The 26,457-nt window shown below is 38.7% G+C and overlaps 1 protein-coding gene across 3 annotated transcripts in view; it reads left to right on the top strand.

Moving 5' to 3' along the window:
• Positions 1 to 1,094: 1,094 nt before the first annotated feature.
• The window catches only part of LOC124878077 (protein FAM214B), a 45,958-nt gene continuing 20,595 nt past the window's right edge, over positions 1,095 to 26,457 (top strand). Inside the window, exons 1-2 of one of the 3 annotated variants that reach the window (XM_047381846.1) lie at positions 1,095 to 1,454; positions 25,324 to 25,458. The gene's annotated coding sequence lies outside the window, so the exon portion shown is untranslated. Of the gene's footprint in view, positions 1,455 to 24,902; positions 24,921 to 25,323; positions 25,459 to 26,457 lie in introns of those variants that run through there. The other 2 variants (XM_047381847.1, XM_047381848.1) reach the window with 2 other exon arrangements.

A 26,457-nucleotide genomic window follows, 5' to 3' on the forward strand; every position in this document is an offset into this window, starting at 1 on the left:
ACAGCCTGGGGGAAGAAACTGTCTCTGTGACGCTGGTTTTAGTGAACAGTGCTCTGTAGCGGCGGCCTGAAGGTAAAACTCTAAACAGTCTATGTGCAGGGTGTGTGGGGTCTGCAGAGATTTTTGCAGCTCTTTTTCTGACCCTAGACCTGATGCTCTAAGATGGTTAGATTGAAGAATCCGTATTGGGCTTTCTTAACATTTTGTAAGATTTATACATGAATACGGGCAGTCTGACTACCTAGAAAAAATGGCATATTATCACAGGGACATTTGAAGCCAGGTTTTACTTCAAGTTTGAGTTTTCTACTGGCTTCCTGTTCCTTGGACTGCACTTCTAGAAGGGGTCCAGCCTGGCACTAGCTTGGTATACCTAATAAAGTGGCACATTTGTGCTACTTTAAGCTAGGCATTTATTAAACACCAGTTGTGTAAAAAACAGAACCTGTTTGACTTTCCAGTTTAGGAACGCAGATAAGAAACTGGATTTAGAGCAGTAAAACGCAATGTCACATATCTAATTTCTTGCTTACAGGCCTTTCTCTTCAATCTATTCGTCTACAGGGCAGAAGATAAAGCTATAGTGTGCCAACATGGACGTGTAGTCGCTGCAGCTGAAAGTCACTATAAGGATATATGTAGCTGATCTATTCTTAGCTCTATGAAGACATGGCTCTCGCTACTTCAGTACAAATGACAGGGAAACGGGGATTGTTCTGTGTGGTACAGTAGATGGTGGCTGCAAAATGCTTCATTTTGTTTCATCCTTGTATTGGCGTCGGTTATCTACCTATTGTGTCCTTATATAGAGTAGCTAAATGTTAAATATCAAAGGGCTTAGTGAGCATCGAAGGTTCCGCACAAAAACCATCATGGCTTTAAAGGCTGGGAGGGGATAAAAGCACGTGTAGTGGGTGGAGCTATAACTAATCTATAAGCCTATCACAGAGCACCATTTTTGAATAAATCTGCATGTTTTAAAAAAATACGTAGTGGCTCAGCGCTGATTGGATAAAAGGAGTATAAACAGCCAATGGTATAAATGGCAATTGCCCAGCTGGCCGCTAAGTCCCGCCTTTCACGTAGTTGTCAGCAAACCCCGGAAATGTCCCTTAAAGAGACAGGAGGAATTCCAGGCGAAGGTTTACAACAAGGAAAACAGCTGCGAATACGCACACAAAACTAGAAGACAGGTATATAAAGGAAAGCTCGCAGCTTCGTAAGATAACAGTTGAGTTGTCTGAGAAGACGAGACGGATACTGTCCGAGTATTTTCAGCCGTCATCTCGGCGGCTCAGACGGCTAACTTCTGGCTTCGATTTTCAAGTGGCAACGTTAACGTTGCAGCCAGTACGACACAGATAACAAAAAGGCCAAACTCCGGGACGCCAGGAATGCGTCAGTCTTGACTGTCTGGCTGTGGTTCGTTTCCAGCGTCCAGCTTTATTTAGGAGGTTTGTAACCCCTGATTCTTCTTATTTAGTTATGAAGTCGTAATTTAACTGTATTTTGTAAAGCCGTAACAATGTCTATAGGGAAACAAGACACAAGCTTTTGTTTTTAACTAGTAATATCGATAGTTCCGGGTGAAACCGTTGCTATGTTCATCATTCAGGTTGCGGTAGGTATCATTCTTAAGAATCAGATGAAAGAATGACTGGAATCCAGTCAGAGACAGCTGATAACCTAAGAGTAGTTTGCAGGATTAAGGAAGGGGGCGTTCCCCTGCTTTGTCTGTCTTCTTTACACTTTTTTATGCGTATTCATGCAGCCTATCGTGGGATTGATAAAAAAAAAGTGTTAATCCAAACGTCATTATCATCCTCTAAGGGTGTGCATTTGTCATGGAAATGCTTGTGTTAATGCATATGTTTTATTTCAATTCTAATTCACTTATTGGGTTATGCATCTGGAAACTAAGTAAAAATAGATCAATTTACAAGCCATGCAAAATATCTGTAAGGCAATGCCTTAAGCTAAGCAGAGGAGCCGATGATGATCAATGTAAAGTGTGCAGGTGAATAGCACAAGAGTGGGTGTGTTTTTTTTCTTTGATTGCACTTGGGAGCTGTGTTGCATCATGCAGAGCATAGGGTACTGATACTTGCACTGCAAACCTTGCAGCATTGCTTCCAAAAATCTATGATTTGTTAACCATTTATTGCATGTTTGGTATTATCTCCAATGTATTGTCTCTTTTTATGCTGATAAGCATGGGACGATGGCACTTACCTGCATATTATGCACATGTGGTTGCAGTCTAACACTGGATTGCCCTTACGCACATGTGCATATGGAAATTCTGCAGCTGCCTCAATATTCATTTAACCATATAGCTATTCATACTTTACACACATATTAATATAGTGTACACATCCACATTATAGCAGGAAAGTCCATGCTTTGCACTAAGAGCCCACCCCCACCCCGTTGTCTCTCTCTGGCTGTCTGGGAGAAAGCAGTGGGCTTTGTCCTCAGCTGAGTGTGACGTCATGCAGATATTTGCTGTAGCCAACCCTTAAGGCATTGTGCATGTTGTTCAGCAGGCCCAGGTCTGGGCTTGTCCTGTGCAAAACACACACCGGGAAAGAGAGAATAATTAATTGCTGCACTATATTGTAGGTGAGACAGTGGGATTTAAAATCCTGTCATTTTAAAGGGTAAGAAAGGACAACAAGATCAATCACACCAAGGGTGATTGTTGCATGAAAAGAAAGCTATGACCGCTCTGTTTGTGTACTTTAGCTTGTACAAAATGTTCAGCTTGAAGGACCTGAATTGTATGCTTCAAACAAACCAATAAAAAACATTGGGTTTTGTCGGTTATGCAAGATACTGTTATTGAGGGACTGTGTGCTTTTTCATCATCATTCGTCATTTCATTAATGTAATATCATTAGCATGAAACTTACTTGAGGCTTGTAACGCAATAAGAGCTCAGTTTTTTCCTGATTCTATCTGAACAAAACAGCAGCCTGCCAATGCATTTTGTACCTTGCCTGCAGCTCAGTTACAATTTTATTCATGGGCAGGTCAACTGATAATCTGAGACACTTAAGGCACAGCATTCATCTTGTTGTCCTCTGTGCGTTCACCCTGTCTGTCAGCAAACAGAGCGCATCTCGTGCCTAACATGCCTTCTGATTGCATGGTTACAGCTCCTGGCTGTAACCTTTTTTTTGTTTGTCCCAAGTCGGTGGTGCTTTGTAAAGTGGTGGCTACTGAAGGCTTTGAGCTGACAAGGCTTGTCGTCAGCCCTCCAATGGGTGTCCGCGGGATTTTATGTCAGAGATTACATGTAATTATGTAGGTTAGATCCAGTACTCGACACGGCTCTAGGGCTATATTGATCTCTAATACTGTACGTGTGACTGCATCTGAACAGTGCTATTATAGAAGTAAAGTTACTTCTGTGAGATTTGACTAAGAAATTTTCTTTTTAAAGGTACAAGAAATGGAGCAAGAGAACATGTGGTTTCTTAAGTAAGAAAAGGTGACTGAAACTACTTTGCTTTTATTTTATTCAACATCAAACACACTGGGGCAAACTTACAAATTTACAGGAATAATCAGCCTCCTGACTAGTTTTCTTTTTGCCCATGGTAACATATGAACGAGCAGTCAATCATATATGAAAGTAAATACACTTTCTGTCGCGACTTATTTAAAGCTACCTTGAGTTAAAGCTTATTATTTTCTCAGTCTTTTTGTTTAAAACAAATGTCAAAAAATTGTATGTTTTGAGTACTGAAGTGGGTACATTGTAAAATACTTATGCTCTTTGCTCAGTCATAACAGGTTTAGATTAAAGAAGATTTTTTTAAAAAGACCTCAATGAAATGTACATTTTATGGTTAAGATGGATCCTTAAAATCAGCCTATTTTATGAGCATTTAAATCAATTGTCACATGAAAAGCTTTGATTATTGTCTCTTTATGCCCACTAAACCATGTCACTGATAGTTGTAACAATTTGGACCAACACATTGAAGGAAGAATCATAAAATAAGACCCATATAATGTTATTTATATAACTATTTTCTTTCCGAAAGATGTAAAATAGTTCAAATGCTTTAATTTAAAATTTTTCCAAGGCAGCTCAAAGAGACCTTGATACTCCTCAGTTGACCCATCATGCTTGATCAAACCATTTCAGCCATGTTTTACAGCAGTTTTATCGTGCTGCTTCTGATTGGTCTTGATTGATCAAAGGGTAGATTGTACTTCTTGACTGATAGTTGACTTGATTAAAAGACCAAGGACAATGAATGTGGATCTTTACTGTAGTACAAAACATGTTTATCTTATATAATTGGCTGATTTATGTTTCTATTAAACAAATTTGATAGAAAACCGGCTCAGTCTATGCAACAGGAATTAATTAGCTTCCTCCATTTGATGAAACGTGGACTTTTTTTAATCTTCTGTTAAGCCCTTCATCTCAATCCAGTCTCCAGTGGCTAGATACTTTTTTTATTAATTGGACTTAAATCTCAGCTGACATTGACGGAAGAAAGCAAGATGACTGCATCACTTGCTGAATTAATCAGCATGGTGTGACATTACAGCCAGAGAAACAAAGGTCTACGATATACAGTTGTCTCTGGCGGTCCTCTTAGACTAGCAGTACTTGGATATGTTTGTCCTGCAAAGTTGCAAAGCATTTTCTGGACTATGTGCAAAAGATGTTCATGGTTTGCAGTTTCAATTCTTGCATCTTTGTAAAGATTGGAGATTAAACTCACTCTTTTATGTCCTCACCCAGAATTTTGTTATAATCCTCTTACCTGCCTAATAAAGAGCTTGACTGCATTTAGGTTGTCCAGAACTCTTCTCCATGACTTTTAAATATAATGTTCAAGTGGGACCATTTCATGTCCGTTTTAGCCTACCTTCGCTGGTTACCTTGGATCTGTTACCAGTAAATTTTACAATGCACTTTGAAATCTTGACCCTCACCTTTTGGTGCCTTGCATTGTCAAGGTCTCCTTTACAGTTTGGATCTGCTACATAGTCTGAAGTCAGCAGGGAAGATATTACTTGTCCTAAAGAATACATTTCAAGACATGGTGTTATTGATGCTTTGGAGCTGTAGCACCAAGACTCAGGAATATGTTACATCTTTTCCATTCCTTGCATGAATACTGTTGACGTATTAAGAAAACAGTTGAATGCTTTTCTTTTAAAGCAGGCATTTAGTTTGACATTGGTCATATTGTTTTTATTACTATTGTTATTTCTTTCCATATTTAGTTTGCTGCTTTTCCATTTTTTTTCCATTTTAAACTATATAATGAAACTAAAATGATAGTATCTTTTTATCCAAATGTGAAAAGGTCAGCTTCATTGTGAGATACTCGTGTTTTTTTATTTTTATAAATCACATTCAGCACTTTTACTCAAAAGCAAAGAGTAGATAACATGCAGCTCACCTGCAGTTGGACTGGAAAATACAGATTACAAAATATTAAGATTACCAGTTTGAGCAGAATTGGGTGATGGTGATAACTATGATGTTTTAGTACACTTCATGAAACTTACTTTTAATATGATGGGACAGAAAAATCTGTGGTGTAGGTGCATTTTATAAGGGTTTTAACTACCAATTTGCATCTTTCAGCCAGCATTTGGAAGATCCTGTGGTCCATGAATTTGGTTATCTTTCTTTTTTGTTTTTCTTTAGCTTCAGATAAATCATTAATAAATAGCCTATGCTCACTGTTTATTGCGAGGCAAACCCTACGTTCCAATCTTTCATCTTGTTTCCTTTTGTTTGTGCTTCTGGAGTAAAAAAATAACTTTTAATCCCTTTTTATGGTTATATTTTACATTATGCTCACAATTTTACTGGCTTTTAAGTATTTGCTTGGATTGAATGTGTTTTATTTAGGTCCTTTTGAAGAACGCCTGCGAATGTAGTGCACTTCTTCTGTAGAGCTTTTATATTTTTAAATGGCTTCTGTACATGTGCCAGAATTAATGAGTAGTTATTGGAAGGCACCTATCTCTGTATTATGTAGGTCAGCATAGAGCTTATCAAGCTAAGACCTGTTCACTCTTAGCTTCTTTCCTGTCACTGTTTTGCTCTCTATATGTGTCGACTGTTCTCTTTTATGTTGTCACATGTCCCATTTCTTTAGTGTTGTAAACCTCTACTTCTGCCTGTGGCAGACACCAGCTTGAATGAGAAGCTTGGCTCTTTGCATAAACAGCTTGTTACTTTCACTGATCTGTGTTTGAATTAAGAAAACATTTGTGACCTTAAAGTAAGAGAAATAAACATTGTGTACAAATGTTTGGAGTTTAACTGGTTGCCTTTTCAGATCAACTGCAACTGTCACTTGAGACTTTGCTGCCAGATCAAACATTGATATATCTAACCAAAACACACAGTGAGAACAGGAAAAAAGCAATCATGGCTGCGGACACCGTGTTCCATTTTTTTTAACCTTGGATGTTGTCATTTGGATCTGGGAATGACGTCCAATCCAGCTAAACAATGTTCCATATTCAAATCACAATTGCATCAGCAAATTAATGAGCTTAGTGACCAGTCTAGCTACTGTTAGCAATATAAATTAATAATCAATACTTTTCTCTGTTTTTTGTTTTGTAGCAACATGTTCACTAAATAAGATTGTATAGCACTTGGAGTCTGTAGAAGTGCAGAAAAGTTTAATTTAGTCTCTGCAGGTGCTGCGAAGATATTTTTATGTCCTGTTTGGGTCATATTTTTCAATCTGTTCAGTTTTCTGTACTCTCTGTTATGTTTTTTTGAACTATCATGTCTCAGTATTTGCAGCGGACCAGCTAAACAAGGTCAAGGACTTTCAGCTGATGAATTTGCGTATCTGCTATTTTTATTTCTTGCTGCTATTTTGTTCAAGGTCAAGTATGCCAACGCTGCAAGTGGATTAGTCTAAATGTTTGGTTGTTGGGTGTATTAACCAACACAATTCATTGCACCATCCCGCAGGATGAGAACCTCTTTGAAGTGCCTGGTTAAATTTTGTTTTTCATGGAAATGTACCCACGTCAGTGGGGAAATTCCTCTTCATCTGCGCAAAGCACTTCAAGAACGAGCGAGAACTTTTTTTCAGCAACCTCTGCCAGTATCAAGAAGGATTTGCTGAAAGACTTAATTTGATTAAGAGGTCAGTTCCTTCTGTCAATGGAAACGACAGACACAGCCAAGCTTACAGCTGCAAATGACGGAAAAGTGACAACAAGCTTTATTTTAGACATAAATTTATTGTGTGTTGATATGACGTCCTGGCCATTGTTTTGATAGCAGTAGCATCGTGACTTCTGCTTATGTTAGTGCTGTGTGCTGCTATTAGCTCTTTGAGGACAGAACATTACTGGGTGTATGGAATATTATTATTACATAAACAGTAGATAATTGTATCTATTATCAAACTACAAATTGGCCGAACTGGGTGGAGTGGAACGCTCTTTGACCTGGGAGGGGCGGGGTGTGAAGTGCCTCAATAGCATTTAAAGAGACGGCACTAAACGAGTTACTCTCAGACGCACCTCAGAACAGGGGAAAGAGGATCCTGTGGAGCTTCAATAACAAAGAATTCAGACCAAACTATTGCGGTTACACTTTATATAGACCTCAACTGAATGATTTAAGGGATTAAAAGGATGATATGTCCCCTTTAAAGTCAGGGTAGCCATGGTGGATTATGTGGTTGGTGAGAAACCTTTTCGTTTCCTGCTTGAAATTTCAATTTCTATGGCTCTTCCTGTAAAATTTTCAGCTTCCAATTTGGAAAATTCAATTTCTGATTAAACATGACTGCCAAATTACACCACATCATGAATAAGAACTTTATTTTTCTAATCCTCTTATATGACTGTTATAATTTCTTTCAGTATAACGGTTGTTGGATGTTTACTTTGTACTTATCATAAAAATATTGGTATAGGCTATACACAGATCTTGCATAACAATATGACCACTGACAGTTGAAGTGAATAATACTGATTTTCTATTCATCATGGTATCTGTTGGTGTGTTGGATATATTAGGCGGCAAGGAAACATAGTGTCCTCAAGGTCAATGTGAGAGAGTCAGGAAAATCGTGCAAGCCAAATTGTAATGGCTCGATGAATAGGACAAAGCATCTGCAAAACTACAGCTCATGTGTGTTCTGAGTCTGGAGTGGTCTTTATCAGTTAAAAAGTGATCCAGGAAAGACGGGGCACATCCTTGCACATGGTAGGATCAAAAGCTAACCAGTTTGGTTGTATCCAGTAGATGAGCCACAGAAGTTCTGGTTTTGATGGAAAGGTTTCAGAATGCATAGTTGATTGCATTTATTTATATTTCTGGCTGTGAGCCTGCATAGCTGCAGACCAATCAGGCTGGCTATACTTATTATAATGAAGTAGTCAGTTTCAACCTTTGCTAAATTTATATATGTTAAATATGCTTATGGAAGGATGGGTAGTCTTCAAACATCATCAAGGTAGTTCTGTCTCTTCATTTGCATTCTAATAACTGTGGTTCATCAATGTGTTCTAAATGCTTTAGTGTGTATTTAACTTGTTTCACCACTGTGTCTCATCATTCCACCAAGGTGGACGAAAGCATTTAGCTCCATACTTCAATACCGAGTACATTTAATCTAATTGGTTTATTACAAAACTTTGTGAATTGGAGTCTTTAGTTGTTCTTTACTCACATTAGCTCCATAGCCATTAGAGACTGGTATTACTCACCTTTATGATTCAAATAGACATTGTACTCACTAGAATGTAACATTTACATTTTCAAGCTCACTATGGCATTTATGATGCATTTCCATGCGACCTTTTCCTATTAATCATACCATTTTAAATACCAGTTACATATTTTTCAATGTAGTCAAACAAGAAATGTTGGAGGCATAAAACAAACTAGTCCTGTTGTCAAAACATAACAAACGTGATGACGTGTTACATGTATTTTGAGGAGTGCTGACAGAAACATGACCTGCTTGTGCATGCTTCTCAGTGATATGGAACATTTTTACTTCCTACCTTAAAATATTTTAGTTAATCATCATTTCTGAACATTGCTTTCAAGTTTTTTTTTTCAAATGCAATGGCTAAAATTTTCATCTAAACTCTTTTTGGATAAATAAATGTGTCATCTTGATGTACTTCTGTCATTTGGACCTTTTTTAATGGTTGAGTTTAATTTCATTTGTTGAAGACCATGTACAGGAACATTAATATCACATAAGAAGGGAAGCACCACACTAGATTATACCCCTTGCTTATTTCCATTTGTTAAAGTGGATAAAGCAAAAGGGTTGTAGCATATAAAATATTGCTAAGTGGAAGGAACATGATACATGGTTTAAAAACATTAACCTGAAACGTGTGACATGCACTTGTATCCAGCTCCTTAATAAAATCTACTGCAACAAATTGCCTTTAGATGTCACCTAACTAGTCTAGTAGATAGAGTCCCTTTATGTGTGAAAGCCTAAGAGGTTAGTTGGAGAATATTAGTGAATATGCAGCAAGTAACAAGAACACAGCAGAGAGGTCAAGGATAAAGTTATAAGATGTTTTAAAAGAGGGTTAAGTGTATTAAACAATGTTCCAAGCTTTAAATGACTCATGGAGCATTGCTCAGTCCATCATCTGAAACTGGAGTATGGCACAACTGCAAACCCGCAAAGACATGGCTGTCCACCAAAACTGGCAGGCTAGGCAAGGTAAGCATTAATTAGAGAAGCAGCCATAAGGGTCATGGTAACTACAAGAGTAACAGTGGCTCAGGTGGTAGGTGTTCATCCTGTAACTGGAGGATTGTTCCCCGCTCCGTCCCACTCAGTCATTGTGTCTCAGGATAGACATTTCATCCGCCTTGCCTCCTGATGGTGGTCGGAGGTGTCACAGATTGTATGGAAGCCCCATTTCTATCAGTTTGCCCCAGGGCAGTTGTAGCTACAGTGTAGCTTACTACTGTCAGTGGGTGAATGAGTGGATGACTGATTGTAGTGTAAAGCGCTTTGGAGTCCTCATACTTGATAAAAAGGCTCTACAAGTCCAGGTCATTTACCATTTAGGAGCTGCAGAGATTCACAGCTCAGGTGGGAGAATGTGTTCACAGGACAACTAGTCATGCCCTCAAAAACCTGGCCTTTGTGGAAAAGTGGCAAGAAGAACCTCATTGTTTTGAAGCCCTGTTTGTGGTTTTCCCACCAATCATGTAGGGAATGCATTAAATATGTGGAACATGGCACTGTGGTGAGACGAGACAAAAAACTGAAATACCTGTAAAACACAATTTATAGCAAAACACACAATGGACTTCATCCTAAAGAGACCATCTCTACAGTGAAAATTTGTGATGGCAGCATTATGTTTTGGGGATACTTTTCTTCAGCAGGAACAAGGAAACTGTTAATGGTAAAATAGATGGAACTAAATACAGGGCAATCCTAGCGTTGAGACTGGGGCAAAAGTTGACCTTTCAGTAAGGCAACAACCCTAAACACATAGCAGGGCTGCAGTGGATTAGTTTAGATTAAAGTCTAATATTAGAATGGCCTATTCAAAGCTTATTCAAATTTTAGACCCAAACCCAGTGTGGCATGACCTCATGTTTTTTCATAGATGCTCTCAATTCAGTCTGACTGAGCTTGAGCTGTTTTTCAAAGAAGAATGGGCACAAATTCCAGACTCTAGATTTGCAAACCTGGTAGAGACACATCCTAAAAAATCTGTCAAAACCCTGGTCCTCATGGCCCACAGTCCTTTAGGTTTTAGATGTATCTCTCCTCCACCACACCCAATTGATTCTATTACCTGACATACTAATATAAAAATTTTATTTTGTGGTTGTGAAAAAAAAACTTTTAAACATATGACCATTTCTGAATAGTGCTTTATAAATTCACCGTATGCATTTGCTCATTGCAATTTAGATTTCTAAGTGTGTAAAATTTTATTTTTTACGTGGTATATGGTAAATGATCAACTCATCAGTTTATCTATATGGTGAGGCTCAAATTATGGTCAGATTAAAGCAAAATGTCTTCCCTGTTTTTCTGGTCAGGATGATGATGAGGTGTAGGTAAAGTTTGGATTGGTTTCGGTGAAGATTAGAGGTTAATGTTTGGGTTAGGTTCTCCCCAGTGAATGGAAGTCTCTTCAGTGATCTATTAGGCATTGCCGGGCAGCCTTCTCATTATAAGTTAAATTGACCTCAAGATTAACCCTGGCCACACCTTTCTTTGAACTTTTTTAAATATCGAGACCAAAATGCATCAGAGGCACTGCATGTTAAAGCCTGCAGACACACACATATGCTATTTAATTATTAAAACATTCTGTTTTAATAATTAAAATCTCATAGAAATCTCATAGAAATAAACACAACTCAGACTAAAAACAAAAATAAAACAATTAAATGTGGCCTACTGAACATAATATCTCTCTCTTCAAAGACTTTGCTAGTTAGTGATCTGATTTGTGACAATCAGATTGATTTATTTTGCCTCAGAAACCTGGCTGCAGCAAGAGGATTATGTTACTATAAACGAGTCAACTTCTACTAATTATTAAAATTTTCACATTCCTCGAAATACTGGGCGAGGAGGAGGAGTAGCAACCATCTTTCAGTCCGATTTATTGATTAGTCCCAGACCAATCAATAGCTACAACTCTTTGGAATATTTAATCCTTAGTTTTCCTCATCCAAATTGCAAAGCACTAAAACCCCTTCTGTTTGTTGTTTTGTACCGTCCACCAGGCCCTTACTCTCAATTTTTAGATCAGTTTTCAGACCTTTTATCTGATTTAGTGTTAAATACAGTTAAGGTTATTATAGTGGAGGATTTTAACATTCATGTTAACACTGAAAGTGATAGCCTAAATATAGCGTTTAATGCTATCTTAGACTCAATTGGCTTTGCACAAAATATTAACAAACCTACCCACCTTTGTCTTCATTCTCACGACCTTGTGCTGACATATGGGATTGAGTGTAAAGATATAAAAATATTTTCTCATAACCCTGTCCTGTCTGACCATTTCTTAATAACCTTTGAGTTTAATTTAACAGAGTACTCCACACCTGAAAGAAAATTTAATTATAGTAGATCATTATCAGACAATGCTGTAACAACCTTTAAAGAATCTGTTCCACTTTTAATTTCCTCATTGTCACTGAAAAGCACAATGGACGGCAATAATTTTGTTTCTGTCCCTTCACAAATTGATTCTCTTGTTCATAGTGTTACTTCATCATTGCGTGGTACATTAGACAATGCAGCCCCCTTGAAAAAGAAGGTAATTATTCACACGAGGCTAGCTCCTTGGTTTAATTTAGATCTACGTACTTTAAAGCACAATGTTAGAAAACTGGAGAGAAAATGGCGCTCTACACACCTAGAGGATTCCTACTTAATCTGGAAAAATAGCATACTGTTGTATAAAAAGACACTTCGCCAAGCTAGAACAGCTTATTTCTCATCATTAATAGAAGAGAACAAGAATAATCCTAGGTTTCTCTTTAGTACAGTTGCTAAACGTACACAGAGTCATAGCTCTGTTGAGCCATCCATTCCCTTAGCTCTCAGCAGTCATGACTTTATGGGATTCTTCTTAAATAAAATTGATTCTATTAAAAAGAAAATCTTTGACATACTCCCAAAGATGATTACTTCATCCTCAGCAAGTGAGACAACCTTGGAAATAACTGCAGAACCTGATTTGTGTTTGGACTGTTTTGATCCTGTGGATCTTCCTGAGCTATCAGAAATATTAGCTTTGTCTAAACCTTCAACTTGCATGTTAGACCCAATCCCAACCAAATTATTTAAGGAAGTGTTCCCTCTGATTACCAGACCCATTTTAGGTATGATTAACCTATCCTCAGTAAATGGATATGTACCACAGGCTTTTAAGGTAGCTGTAATCAAACCTTTACTTAAGAAACCTTCGCTTGATTGAGATGACTTGAAAAATTACAGACCTATATCCAATCTTCCGTTCTTATCTAAAATTCTTGAGAAAACAGTTGCTAATCAAATGTGTGAGCATTTACACAGCAATGACCTGTTTGAAGAGTTTCAGTCAGGCTTCAGAGCTCATCATAGCACTGAAACAGCTCTGCTTAAAGTCACTAATGATATTCTTATGGCCTCAGGTAATGGACTTGTGTCTGTTCTGGTTCTGTTAGATCTCAGTGCTGCATTTGATACAGTCGATCATAATATTCTCTTAGAAAGGCTGGAATATGCTGTAGGGATCAGGGGAACAGCGCTAGGCGGGTTTAAATCTTATCTGTCTGACAGATTCCAGTTTGTTCATGTAAATGATAAATCTTCTTTAAACTCCAGGGTTAATTATGGAGTACCACAAGGTTCAGTACTTGGGCCAATTCTCTTTACTATATATATGCTTCCAATAGGTCAAATTATTGGGCAGCATAGGATAAAGTTTCACTTTTACGCTGATGATACTCAGCTTTACTTATCCATGAATCCTGATGAGCCCAACCAGTTAGATAGACTACAAGCATGTCTTGAAGACATAAAAACTTGGAGGACTTTAAATTTTTTGCTTCTAAATTCAGACAAGACAGAAGTTGTTGTCTTTGGATCAGAGTCTTAGTCAATCACTTAACCTGGATGGCATTAGATTGACCTCTGGTAAAAAAAAACCTTGGTGTTATTTTTGACCAGGACATGTCATTTAAATCCCATATTAAACAGGTTTCTAGGATTTTCTTCTTTCACCTCTGGAACATTGCCAAAATTAGTAATATCCTATCCAGGAGTGACGCTAAAAAACTACTCCATGCATTTGTTACTTCAAGGCTGGAATATTGTAATTATTTACTATCAGGATGTCCACAAAATGCAGTTAAAAGCCTTCAGCTGATTCAAAATGCTGCAGCAAGAGTTCTGATGAAAATTAAAAAGAGAGATCATATTTCTCCTACTTTAGCTTCCCTTCATTGGCTCCCTGTTAAATCCAGAATATAATTTAAAATTCTCCTCCTCACATATAAAGCCCTTAATATTTAGCTCCATCATACATCAGAGATCTGATTCTTCCATATTTTCCTAACAGAATATTTCGTTCCCAGACTGCAGGTTTACTGATGATTCCTAGAGTCTCTAGAAGTAGAATGGGAGGCAGATCCTTTAGTTATCGAGCTCCTCTCCTGTGGAACCAGCATCCGGTTTTGGTCCATGAGGCAGACACCCTGTCTACTTTTAAGGCTAGGCTTAAAACTTTCCTTTTTGATAAAGCTTATAGTTAGAGTGGTTTAGGCTATCTTCCTTATTTTGTACCTCCGCCTTCCTCCCTCCCTGTTGGACGGAGTAAGGGCGAGTCAGGTTTAGCCTAAACCGGCTCAGTTAACACACCCTCCATTTCTGCTACCTGTATGACCCCCTCTCTTTTCCAACGGTTATATTAAGTAAGACAGAGAGAGGTATCCCGGCTTTTTAGTATAACAATGGCCATCAGTGGCCTCTAGATGGACAAATTTTATCAGTTTATTATTTTACTTAGTGCCCCTACACCTGGCCCGTTCTGGGGTGGCCGGGCTCTGGCACTCAGTGGTTTGGTCTGGCCTCCCTGGCGGCCCCGCGCCGTTCCAGACCCTTTGTGGGGTGCCTTGAGACGACATTGTTGTAAATAAACGCTATATAAATGAAAAAACTGAAACTGAAACTATCTCTGTAGTTATGCTGCTATAGGCTTAGGCTGCTGGAGGATATAATGACCACTTTCACCCTCTTCGCTACATTCTCACACTACTCTCCAATTTTGCATTATTTGCTGTTATTTCAGTTTTTAACTTTATGTTCTCTCTCTTTTCTCTTCCTAGAAGCTACACCTGGCCTGACACTGTGTCTACCTGTGACACCTTTCTGGAGAGGGGCATTGACCAAGCTTCTGCTGGCAACAACTTAATGCTCACCTTCTACAGATGATCCACTTGGCCCTGTCTTTCAGTGTTTAACCCTTTCTCTCTCCTAGATATAGCAATTGACTGAGCTTTTACTGTAACTAATTATATGTGCTCTCTTTCAGACTCTATCCTTGAAAACTGGCTCAAAGTTGATCTGTTCTTTCTTTCTAGATGAAACGACTAAAGGAGCTACATCCATCAACATTTACTTTTCCTTCCCATAGAAAGTACTCCTAGATCAGTGCTTCTTTGTTCTCTTTGTGTCTCTGCTCTGTTCTCTCAAACCCCCAGTCGGTCGTGGCAGATGGCCGCTCACACTGAGTCTGGTTCTGCTGGAGGTTTCTTCCTGTTAAGAGGGAGTTTTTCCTCTCCACTGTTGCTACATGCATGCTCAGTATGAGGGATTGCTGCAAAGTCAACGCCAGTGACTGTCCACTGTTGCTACATGCTCATCCAGGAGGAGTGACTGCTACAAATCTCTGACTCGATGCAATCTGCTGGGTTTCCTTAGATAGAAAAACTTTTTATCCAATTTGAATAAACAACTGAATCTGACTGCACTGTTCAATGGTTAGGATTAATTGGAATGTATGTACCTGACTTTTGTGAAGTGCCTTGAGACGACATGTGTTGTGAATTGGCGATATATAAATAAACTGAATTGAAAACTTAATTGAAATGATAGAAAAACAGCAATATGCTGTGTCATGCCACATTTTCTTCACTCTTGTTTTTTTGCATCTGTCAATACAAAGCTTGGGGCACTTTTCATAAACTTACTTAGGTGTGGAAAAATCATCCAGAAAAAAGGGAATCCATCTGATTGGACAAACATATTACTGAAAAGCAGTGTGAATGCATTAATCCATATAATTACTCTTTGTATTTTTTCTGTAGACCCAGCACTCCAACATTTCTCTTAGCAACTCCCCCAGAAATGTAGGTATAAATGAGCTCCAACTTTTCCTGTGATCTTCTTGACCATCCACTTTAGATGTTAAATGTTAATCCTCTCTACCTTTTGTTGGTAACCATTCATCAGTAGGATTGGCTGGTGAAAGATTGACCATATGCTGGTTAGACATTAGCCAAGTGATTAAGACTGAAAACTTTTTTTTTCCCCCTTCTCTTTTCCCTTTACCAGATAAATATCAGATTGGAACACAATTTGCTTGTATCAGTGAAATCAATGCTTCTTAACATACAATACAAGATTCCCTCTAGCATGAAATTAAAGAGCATGAGAGATGGGTGAAAAGACAGGCAGTGAAGGATTGAGGAGTGAGAGGGAAAATAAACGAGGTGAACAGGGAGAGAGAGCTTTTATTTCCTGTCCTCCATGAATAGGCAGCATGTTTTTTCTGGAACATTCCTCTGAGCTGGCTGGGCCTGTCACCAAGATTCGGGCTGCCACACTTTTTCCCTGTCTCCACATTTCCTCTAATTGCTTTTTCTGGCTGTTGCACACAAGTCTCTTCCAGATTATTTTTATTCTCCTCTGTTTGGTTCATCAAACATTTTAAACATCATTGAGGAAAGTAAATGTTAAAAAAAATGAAAAACTGGCCTCAGTCTTGCATTTAATTAGTGGTAAATGTAGGTCATGAGGTTCACGTAGCTCTTGTGATGATTAATTACTACTTAAAAATTAGATTTAAGAAATACAACAAGATCAAGTGGATCACACCAAACTTTATAAATGCTCGTTGGGAGACTTATTCATAGTGGCACATTGCATGACACTGCAGGATACACAGAAGATAAATCGGAAGACGAATCTCCAAATTTACAAAATCCGGGAAATTGTTGCACGAGGGGAAGCAGTGATATTTCTGTTTTTAGAAAAGAGAAGCTCTGCTCTATTTGGTTATAGTTTGCTTCTCTAACTCTGGGTTTACATTATTTGTTTAACATTGTTTATGTCCTGTAATTTAATATCTCTACCAATGTCATGTTCTTTTACATGATTGATCTTTTCTTTTACATGGTTAGTGTTTGTTCATAATAGTATGGAGAAAATATGGAACATTCAATCTTTCACCTTCAGTTAGGTTTATCTATGTTTATATTGGTTGGTTTCAGTTCTGGCATAGGGAATAGTTTATCCTGCATCAAGAGAAGGGCTGAAATCTTACAGGAGTCAAGAGTGCAGTATAATATGCTTTTGTATAAGATTGGCTGAGTCTTTACATATTTAACATTTGTAATTTCAACCTGCTCTTAGCTTAGCTGGCAATCATTACCATCCATTATTAATGTCTGCTTAACATAAATGTATTGAGTTTAGATTTAACTTAATGCTTTTACAGTGCCAATCAGAACATTGCATACATTCATCATGGACGTGAGTGTTTTTTATTATTATTATTTTTATTATTCATTTGGGCTCTTTTTCAGGGTCAGCTGATTAAACAACAAACAACCCAAAGTGATTTCTTTTTATGGGGAATTTTATTTATTTAAATTTTTGATCCAAAGGCTATATATTGGCATCAGAAAACTCCTGGCATAATTCTAACTGAATATCTGACCACCCTTCTTTACACACTTGGTAGCATTCCTATAATTTGTTTGGTTTTCTGGAACGGATCCAGCTTTTAACCCCTTACTACATGAATGTTATGAAAATATAAATTCTTAGTGATTTTGCTGCTAAGCCTATGTCAAATTAGTTAGACCTTGTTCATTTGAATGCAGCACATGAAATCGATATTTAAACGGGTATTTAAGGATGCATTTATACTGCTGGTCCGGTCTAGGGATTGGTCCAGGGAAGATAAAAGTGAGAAAATTAACTCCTTTAGTTGACCCTGTATTTCTTTCACACAGAGTTTTTAGATTGAACCGAACAAAGTCATGCAGAGTCAACGGTTTGTTTCGGGGGCAGTACTGCGTTGATTGAAAAGAAAAAACTTAACTAAACTAACTCCACGTAGCCCCACAAAACATTTTCAGACTTATTTGTCTTCAAATTCGTGCTTTTAATCTGTTTTTCCACTACTACTACTTCTTCTACTCAAATGTGCTGCTCTTACATTACATGCTGTTGATACGCTGGCTCAGCATGCATTCACACTGCGAGTAAACCACTCCAGGTTCTGGATAAACCATTCAGAGACTGGCAGTTGTAACCATGCCAGGGTTCTGTGGTCCATTTCATGGTCTGGGTTGGGTTCACACCAGCGTAATCTGAGCCAGAATCTGGACTCTGGCACGGTACAAAGCGTTCCAAAGGTTTGGTGTAAAAGGACTGTGATGTGTAAATTAGCAAAATAAGGCATAATCAGGTATATCTTGTCTGCTTGATGACAGCAAATTGCTTCTAATATAATTCTTGGTATGTGGGGAATATACAGGTCCTTCTCAAAATATTAGCATATTGTGATAAAGTTCATTATTTTCCATAATGTCATGATGAAAATTTAACATTCATATATTTTAGATTCATTGCACACTAACTGAAATATTTCAGGTCTTTTATTGTCTTAATACGGATGATTTTGGCATACAGTTCATGAAAACCCAAAATTCCTATCTCACAAAATTAGCATATCATTAAAAGGGTCTCTAAACGAGCTATGAACCTAATCATCTGAATCAACAAGTTAACTCTAAACACCTGCAAAAGATTCCTGAGGCCTTTAAAACTCCCAGCCTGGTTCATCACTCAAAACCCCAATCATGGGTAAGACTGCCGACCTGACTGCTGTCCAGAAGGCCACTATTGACACCCTCAAGCAAGAGGGTAAGACACAGAAAGAAATTTCTGAACGAATAGGCTGTTCCCAGAGTGCTGTATCAAGGTACCTCAGTGGGAAGGAAAAAGTGTGGCAGAAAACGCTGCACAACGAGAAGAGGTGACAGGACCCTGAGGAAGATTGTGGATAAGGGCCGATTCCAGACCTTGGGGGACCTGCGGAAGCAGTGGACTGAGTCTGGAGTAGAAACATCCAGAGCCACCGTGCACAGGCGTGTGCAGGAAATGGGCTACAGGTGCCGCATTCCCCAGGTCAAGCCACTTTTGAACCAGAAACAGCGGCAGAAGCGCCTGACCTGGGCTACAGAGAAGCAGCACTGGACTGTTGCTCAGTGGTCCAAAGTACTTTTTTCGGATGAAAGCAAATTCTGCATGTCATTCGGAAATCAAGGTGCCAGAGTCTGGAGGAAGACTGGGGAGAAGGAAATGCCAAAATGCCAGAAGTCCAGTGTCAAGTACCCACAGTCAGTGATGGTCTGGGGTGCCGTGTCAGCTGCTGGTGTTGGTCCACTGTGTTTTATCAAGGGCAGGGTCAATGCAGCTAGCTATCAGGAGATTTTGGAGCTCTTCATGCTTCCATCTGCTGAAAAGCTTTATGGAGATGAAAATTTCATTTTTCAGCACGACCTGGCACCTGCTCACAGTGCCAAAACCACTGGTAAATGGTTTATCACTGTGCTCAATTGGCCTGCCAACTCTCCTGACCTGAACCCCTTAGAGAATCTGTGGGATATTGTGAAGGGAACATTGAGAGACTCAAGACCCAACACTCTGGATGAGCTAAAGGCCGCTATCGAAGCATCCTGGGCCTCCATAAGACCTCAGCAGTGCCACAGGCTGATTGCCTCCATGCCACGCCGCATTGAAGCAGTCATTTCTGCAAAAGGATTCCCGACCAAGTATTGAGTGCATAACTGTACATGATTATTTGAAGGTTGACGTTTTTTGTATTAAAAACACTTTTCTTTTATTGGTCGGATGAAATATGCTAATTTTGTGAGATAGGAATTTTGGGTTTTCATGAGCTGTATGCCAAAATCATCCGTATTAAGACAATAAAAGACCTGAAATATTTCAGTTAGTGTGCAATGAATCTAAAATATATGAATGTTAAATTTTCATCATGACATTATGGAAAATAATGAACTTTATCACAATATGCTAATATTTTGAGAAGGACCTGTACATCCGCTGACATTAATGGGATATGTATTACACCATAGCTACATGAAGACCAAAAGCAGTTTTAGGCTAATTTGTAATAATAGTAATAATAATAATAGAAGGTTAAGCATAGTCTACACATTTCAGGTGGGGTTGAGGTCTAGACTGTGGGAAAGCAACTACAGTTCCTTGATATTATCTTTCTACATCTATTCCATAACCAGATTAGAAATTTATTTGGGATCATTTTTCTGGTAAAGCACCCATTTGTGCCATTTCAACATTATTGTTGTTGTTTTGAGGTAAAAATTAGGAAACTGTGGCGGTTGCCTTTCCATTGTTATTTCTTCTGCCTCGTGCAATGCACATGTATCACTGGCATTGAAAGAGCTTCACAGCATGATGCTGCCACCATCATGTTCACCACATTCATAGATATGACAGCCTCATCTCACCTTGACTGTGCTAAACATACTTCTTGTCATTGTGGCCATATAGCTGTCTTTGTCCTCTTTGATAATAAAATGTTTTTTCAGAAGGTATTTGTTTATCCATCTTGGCAGCTTTATAACAGAGGCTTTTATCTTATTGCCATCCTCTCTGTAAATGTTGACGTAAATCAAATTGCACAGTAGAAGGGTTACTAGTGTGAAATGCAGTTTTCCAGTTTGTGGCAGGCTTGAGCCTTGATGGATTTGTGGGATGTTCCTGCACATTCTTACCAGTTTCATCATCTGAGGCAGATTTTGGGTCTTTTTCTAGTTGATGGTGATGCATCTGCATAATTTCTACTTATGTACAAGAGGTTAAAATTATCTTGGTATCTACGGTTGTTTAGGACTTGTTTCAAAAAAACTTGTACGAATCTACAAATTCGCTCCTTAGATCTTCATTAAGCTCTTTGGACTTTCTCGTTTTTCTTTGTTTGCCAATCTAGCTGTTGCAAATCATGATCACCAATGGAAGCTTTATAACTCACAGTTGGTCAGACACAGTTTTTCTTTACAGATTACCTCAGACCTCTACAAATGTTAGTATAAAGAGGCTACAATGGGTGGGTAACAGCATGCAGGAACTTGTTATCTGACAACAGTAAAGTTTGGTTATGGGATTATGGTGGTTTAGAGATCCTGGTGTGTTATAAAATCAGCTGCCTGAGAACAGAAAACGGGATATCCAAGACATTGTCTATAAATTAACTATGAATTATATATTTTTTTGTAAGGTAAAGAGTGCATTCTTGTATATTGATTTATAATACATGAGGTAAATGAATTTATTAGGATACAAGAAATATCCTGTTATACAGCTTACACTCTCTTGAACTATTGGAAAACACTGAATCAAACATTCAAGCACATTTAATCAAGCAACTTAGCAGGACACTATCATTTCATATTTTCTTGTAAAGGTTTGTTATGAACGTTGTTTTGATACACTGATAGAAAGACACAAACTCTTTTGTTATATTTTCACTTCAGTGCATAACACTGTTTAGCGCTCAACCCACACAGGAGTACATGCTTCAAGTATGCTCACATGGGCGTTGACCCCCTCTGCCTTCATACACATATGCACATTATTATACTGTCATTTCACTCATCTCTCTTATTTCCTTGTTTTTGTTCTGTTCTTACCCCTATCATGGCTTGTAAGTTTTGACCTTTCAGTCAAAACTGATCAACTGATTTTCTTAGATAGCTCACATGCGGGTTAAATTGTTACATTTAGTGTAAGTATGTAACTGTTTAGAGATTTTGCGGAAAGCTTCAAACTGACACTGTCACCTTGAAACCTTAAATATGTGATACATGGCAGACAGCATTTCTTTTGCTAAAGCTAATACAAAAATCCAGTCTCCCTCGACATCATCGTTCGACACAAAAGACAAATGCTAACTCGTGCTCCAGTCAGCGGTAGAGGAATGTGTGTTCTGGATTGACAGTGCCCTCATATGGGGACAGGGTCTACGCAGAGATAAAAACACCCTTCCCCATGACCCCCTCCCCCATATTAGGAAACAACCTCGACTCTTAAGTCAACAGAAGATTGTAAGTGTGTTTGTATGTGCTGCAGCATAGGATCACTCAGGGCTGCTTTGGAACAAGGAATTTCATGTTATTAAGAAACTGCTATGGGAAGATGCTGTTGAGCCTGTTTTGAAAACAGGAACCATGTCTCATCTCAGTCTTTGCTCATCAGTTTATCTCACTGTCTCTTAAGGTTCCTCCTCTACCTTCTGTCTCCTCCCTTTCCTCTCTCCTGTCCCTACATCTCTATATTTGGAGGTGCACAAACACGTGATTTTATTTTTTTTTTTAAACCACTTCTCTGCTCACATATATGTTTGCACACACTCCACAAAGGAATGCTCACTATTGAACTGCAGCAAGAGGGGCCTGCATTTTTCCTCTATGAAAAAGTACCTTCAGTCTGTGCATTTTCTTTTAAAGTGTTTGCAATATGGGGTAATGGCTGTAATTTATGCATTACATTATATATGCATTTGTGTTTTAAACATAAGGCAGCTATTTTGGACTTTGAAGTCATTGTTGGTGACAAAAATGTCTCTCTTGGTTTCCTGATTTCAGGACACCTTCCTGTTTATTTCATCAAAATTTAACTGAAAACTGTTTTTACCTAATGGGTTGTGGTGCTGGCGCAGCAGTAAAGCTTGCGACCCACGTATAGAGAGGCTTCGGCTCTCGAGGCCGTTGTCCCCTGGTTCGAGTCCCGGCCACAGGGACCTGTGCTGCTTCCCCTTCTTCACCCATTTTCTGTCTTGCTGCGGTCAAGAAAATGACAAACTAAAGGCCACTAGTGCCCCTAAACAAATGATTAAAAACAACTACTTTTATGACTTCACAAATGCATCTCAAATGCATAAGAATACTTTTTTCTTAATACTGTACAACAAACTGAAATATAGTGCTGTTAAAAAATAAAGAACTTATAAAGCATAGTAGTCAGTAAAGTGGCACTTGTTCTAAAAGGTTTTGGAGGCATGAATCTACAAGTATTTCCCTTTTTGATACATACACTCAATCCAAGCAATAGAATGAACACCTGCCAAATTTAGTAGTTGATAGTTTTTCAACTTGTCATTAAGCTGATTTCTTTTTTCCAGCTTTTCCTGCTCTGTTCTTGTTTGGATAACACTGGGATTTTAACAACCTGATATGGGCTGCTTAATTATAAGCCCAGGTAGTGACAGATTTTTTTCTGCTTAAAGCCTGCCAACTGTTTGAAAACCGCATTTCATTAATAAGAATGATGGGTGTCATTCCTTTAGTTTCCACACCATAAATGATCATGTAACCATAACTCTTTACAAGCACTTTTCTCTTGCTTTTTTGTTGTAAACTTAATAAAAGTGTAGCAGCCTTCTTTCAGCCAGTTTCCAGCATTGCACAGCAACATGTATATGCATAGCAGTGCTATACCATAGTGCTACTTTTCCCTATGCTCCATGTTGCCTGAGAAAACTCTGGTCATTCCAACACTTTATCTGAAAACGTTAGCGCTTTTGAAACTGTGACTTTTTAAAACTTTGTTATACCTTATTACGGTAAATGGCCCATGCTTCATTTTGGGGTTTGGAAATGTCTCAAAGTAGAGTATGAAAACTTTACAAAGAAATTATTCATTGTCTGACAACAATTTTAAGGCTGCAGATGGATGCAAATAACTGTTCATTTGCATGTTATTCATCAGTTTCTTTTATGCAGAGTAGTTTAAAACTACTCTGTTGCCTGAATCTTTTACTGCACTGATTAGGCAGCTAATTTATGTAAACAGCAATACAGGAGTGTCAAGAGAGTGCAGGTGAGGCGTTTTAGTTTATATAAATCTGTTAGTATCTCTTTTCTGATTTGTTTTTATTACTAAAACATAGATTGTTATATGTTTTCTTTTGTGCAATATCATATTTATACTTTTTTTTTTTTTCTTTGAAACCATTGTCCCCTGTATGCCAGAGATAACATAACAACTAAACAGCAACAGGCAGGAGTTCATTTTCCATCTGGTAGAAACAGATTCATTGTGTCACAGTTGGAAACTGACCAGGAGGCAGACGTAAATCTGTACTCTTAGCAGGACGGTGACAGTAAGTGAAACATGAAGAGACAGAGAGCTGTCTTTAGGTTTGTCTCGTGTGTCCCAACTAGCAGACCCATATTAAAAGGCAAACCACAGCTTCCTTATAAAGATAATGCAGCACACTGCAGGAAGGTGTGTGTTTGTGTCTGCAACAAGTATGCAGAACTTAAGAAGGGTGCTAAATATGCACGCCTGATGCTCTTTGACGTATATATTTGCCTCCTGTTTGTGAGTGAGAGATGAGAGAGCATTTTCAAATGTGTGATGCATTTTCTTATGCAGTGCGTACTTTAACCACATTCCTCTGTGACATTAATTGCATAATTAGCATGCTGTTCCTTATTAGCTCACAGATGCTAGAAATACACACACGTACAGGTGATGGCTGTTTCTGGTGCTCTGCTGATAAACTTTTTTTCATGTGTGCTCCACTCCCTATCTGTACTCTAGTGGCTGTTTTCTGCGTTTCCTGGTTGAAGCTCTTACGCTCCACAGACTACAGCTTGTGTATAAGAAAGACAGCAAAAAAAGGACAAATTGTATAGATGTTTGGATCTAATCTCCTTTTATTATTAGAAGTTGTTCATTTGATAGTTGCATGCAGCAAAACATATTGCTCTGGGTGGAAAAGATCCAAAGTAATCACAAAAGACAAAAGATGCTTTCAAGTTTATGAACTTTGAATGCACAGTTTCGGAAAAGTGGTCTTCAATTCTGCAGAACAGGCTCATTAGAAGCAGGTGGGTGGACTTCTGGCTTCCTGCACTTCCTCTCCCCTTTCACTCTTTTCCTCTGAACCAATCAGAACCTCACCCATTACCGCTGACCCCCCTTTTGGATCACCAATCGACTTGCAGCCTCCAATCCCCCCTCCTTTTTTCCTCTGTAAGCCTTCACTGCTGAGTGAGCAAAGCATGCCCCAGTCTATCAGCTGAGAGGAAAGCCACAGAAAGAAAACACAGAGTGAGTGTGTGAGAGAGAGAGAACAGGGCAGGACAGTGAAAAAGAGTTGAAAAGATTGACAGAAAGGAATAGGAAAGAGGCAGAGAAAAGACTGAAAAAGAATTGGAGAGATGATAAGAGAGAATTCACTAAGATACTTTGCAGTAGCACATAAACGAGAAAAAGGAAGAAAAAGTGGGGGTGGCTTTAAACAGAGAAGGAGGGCACAGGCGAGGCAAATGGGGGCTGGGAGTTGTTGATAGTTTTTGATTTGTGCATGTGTGTGTGTGAATGAGGGTGGAGAGGTAGACAGGAAGAAAATAGAGAGAGAAAGCAAGCAGTAGTTCAAGGTAGCGGACAAAACAAGGAAAGGAAGGAAAAACTTGACGTGTCCCTCTGTCTTTTCACACTTCGAACTGTTTAGGACGAAGGAAACGAAGAAACCAGTGAGTCAAGAGAGGGAGGGTGAAGGCAGCCTGACCCAGCAGAAGAGGACAGTGTTGCCTACCCTGACCTAAAGTAAAGGAAGGAAGGAGACTAACCTCATATTTGTGACAGGGTGAGTGTGACAACTTCTCCTGCTCTCAAGTCAGGTTCTCCACTGTTGATCTCAGTCATATTGTCAGCTGGGCTCAGATGACTCAACGACTCCTAAAATGGCCACATGAAAGGGAGACAGACACAGGGAGGGGAGAGCAAGAGAGGCAGAGGGGACCCTGAGTCAAACATTATTTTCAGCAAAAATGTCACTTCTCCTGCTCAGTTCTGAATGTCATGACACCACAGCCTAACTGCTATGTTTGCTGTAATTCTATGGTTTATCTGCTCTGTTCATGTGTACATCCAACTCTGTCACTATTTCTTTTCCGTGCTACTTCCTGTCATATGTTTATGTTAAACACTCATATGTACACTCATTTGTCTTACAATCCAGTCTTTACTAGACTGGATCATGTCATTGAATCAATAAGTTGATCATTGGAGCCAGAACCTTTTTATGTTTAATAATGTGCTCAAGCAAGTGTGTGTGTGCATTTTTTTATCAGCCTCCAGGCACAGAACAGGCCTGGGAGTAGTCTGGGCTCAGATCTGCAAAAGTTGATGAGACAATCTGTTATGGTGTGGACTCAAGCAGGGCAAAGTGCAAGTGTGAAGCCAGAGACGAAACTTGATGTCTTTTTTGTTGTTTTTAAGGCTAATTTTAGAAGATAGCTATTACTATTTTTAAAAGATATGGCTCCACCATTTACTTTGAAATTTGAAAAAGAAAAGCAGCTTTCAGCCAGTGAGCTATCTAGTTTGAATCCAGATTCCTGCAAGTGCAGCAGCTGTGTTTCTTTCAAACACAGCATCTTTTTTTATAGTGGGACGCAGTGGATGTTAAACAGAAGGCAGTTCAGAAGAATCATGAAAGCATATTTTTTCCTATGCTGCTGAAAGACAGAAAGTGATGGGGCTTTGGATGCCAGGCTCTGTCTGTGTGTGTGCAGAGGCATGTGGCATTTGTGTGTTGTGATTAATATATACACAGGCCAAATGTCAGGCTATTTTTTTCGAC

The sequence above is a fragment of the Girardinichthys multiradiatus genome, chromosome 12, assembly GCF_021462225.1.
Source record: "Girardinichthys multiradiatus isolate DD_20200921_A chromosome 12, DD_fGirMul_XY1, whole genome shotgun sequence".
NCBI lineage: Eukaryota > Metazoa > Chordata > Actinopteri > Cyprinodontiformes > Goodeidae > Girardinichthys > Girardinichthys multiradiatus.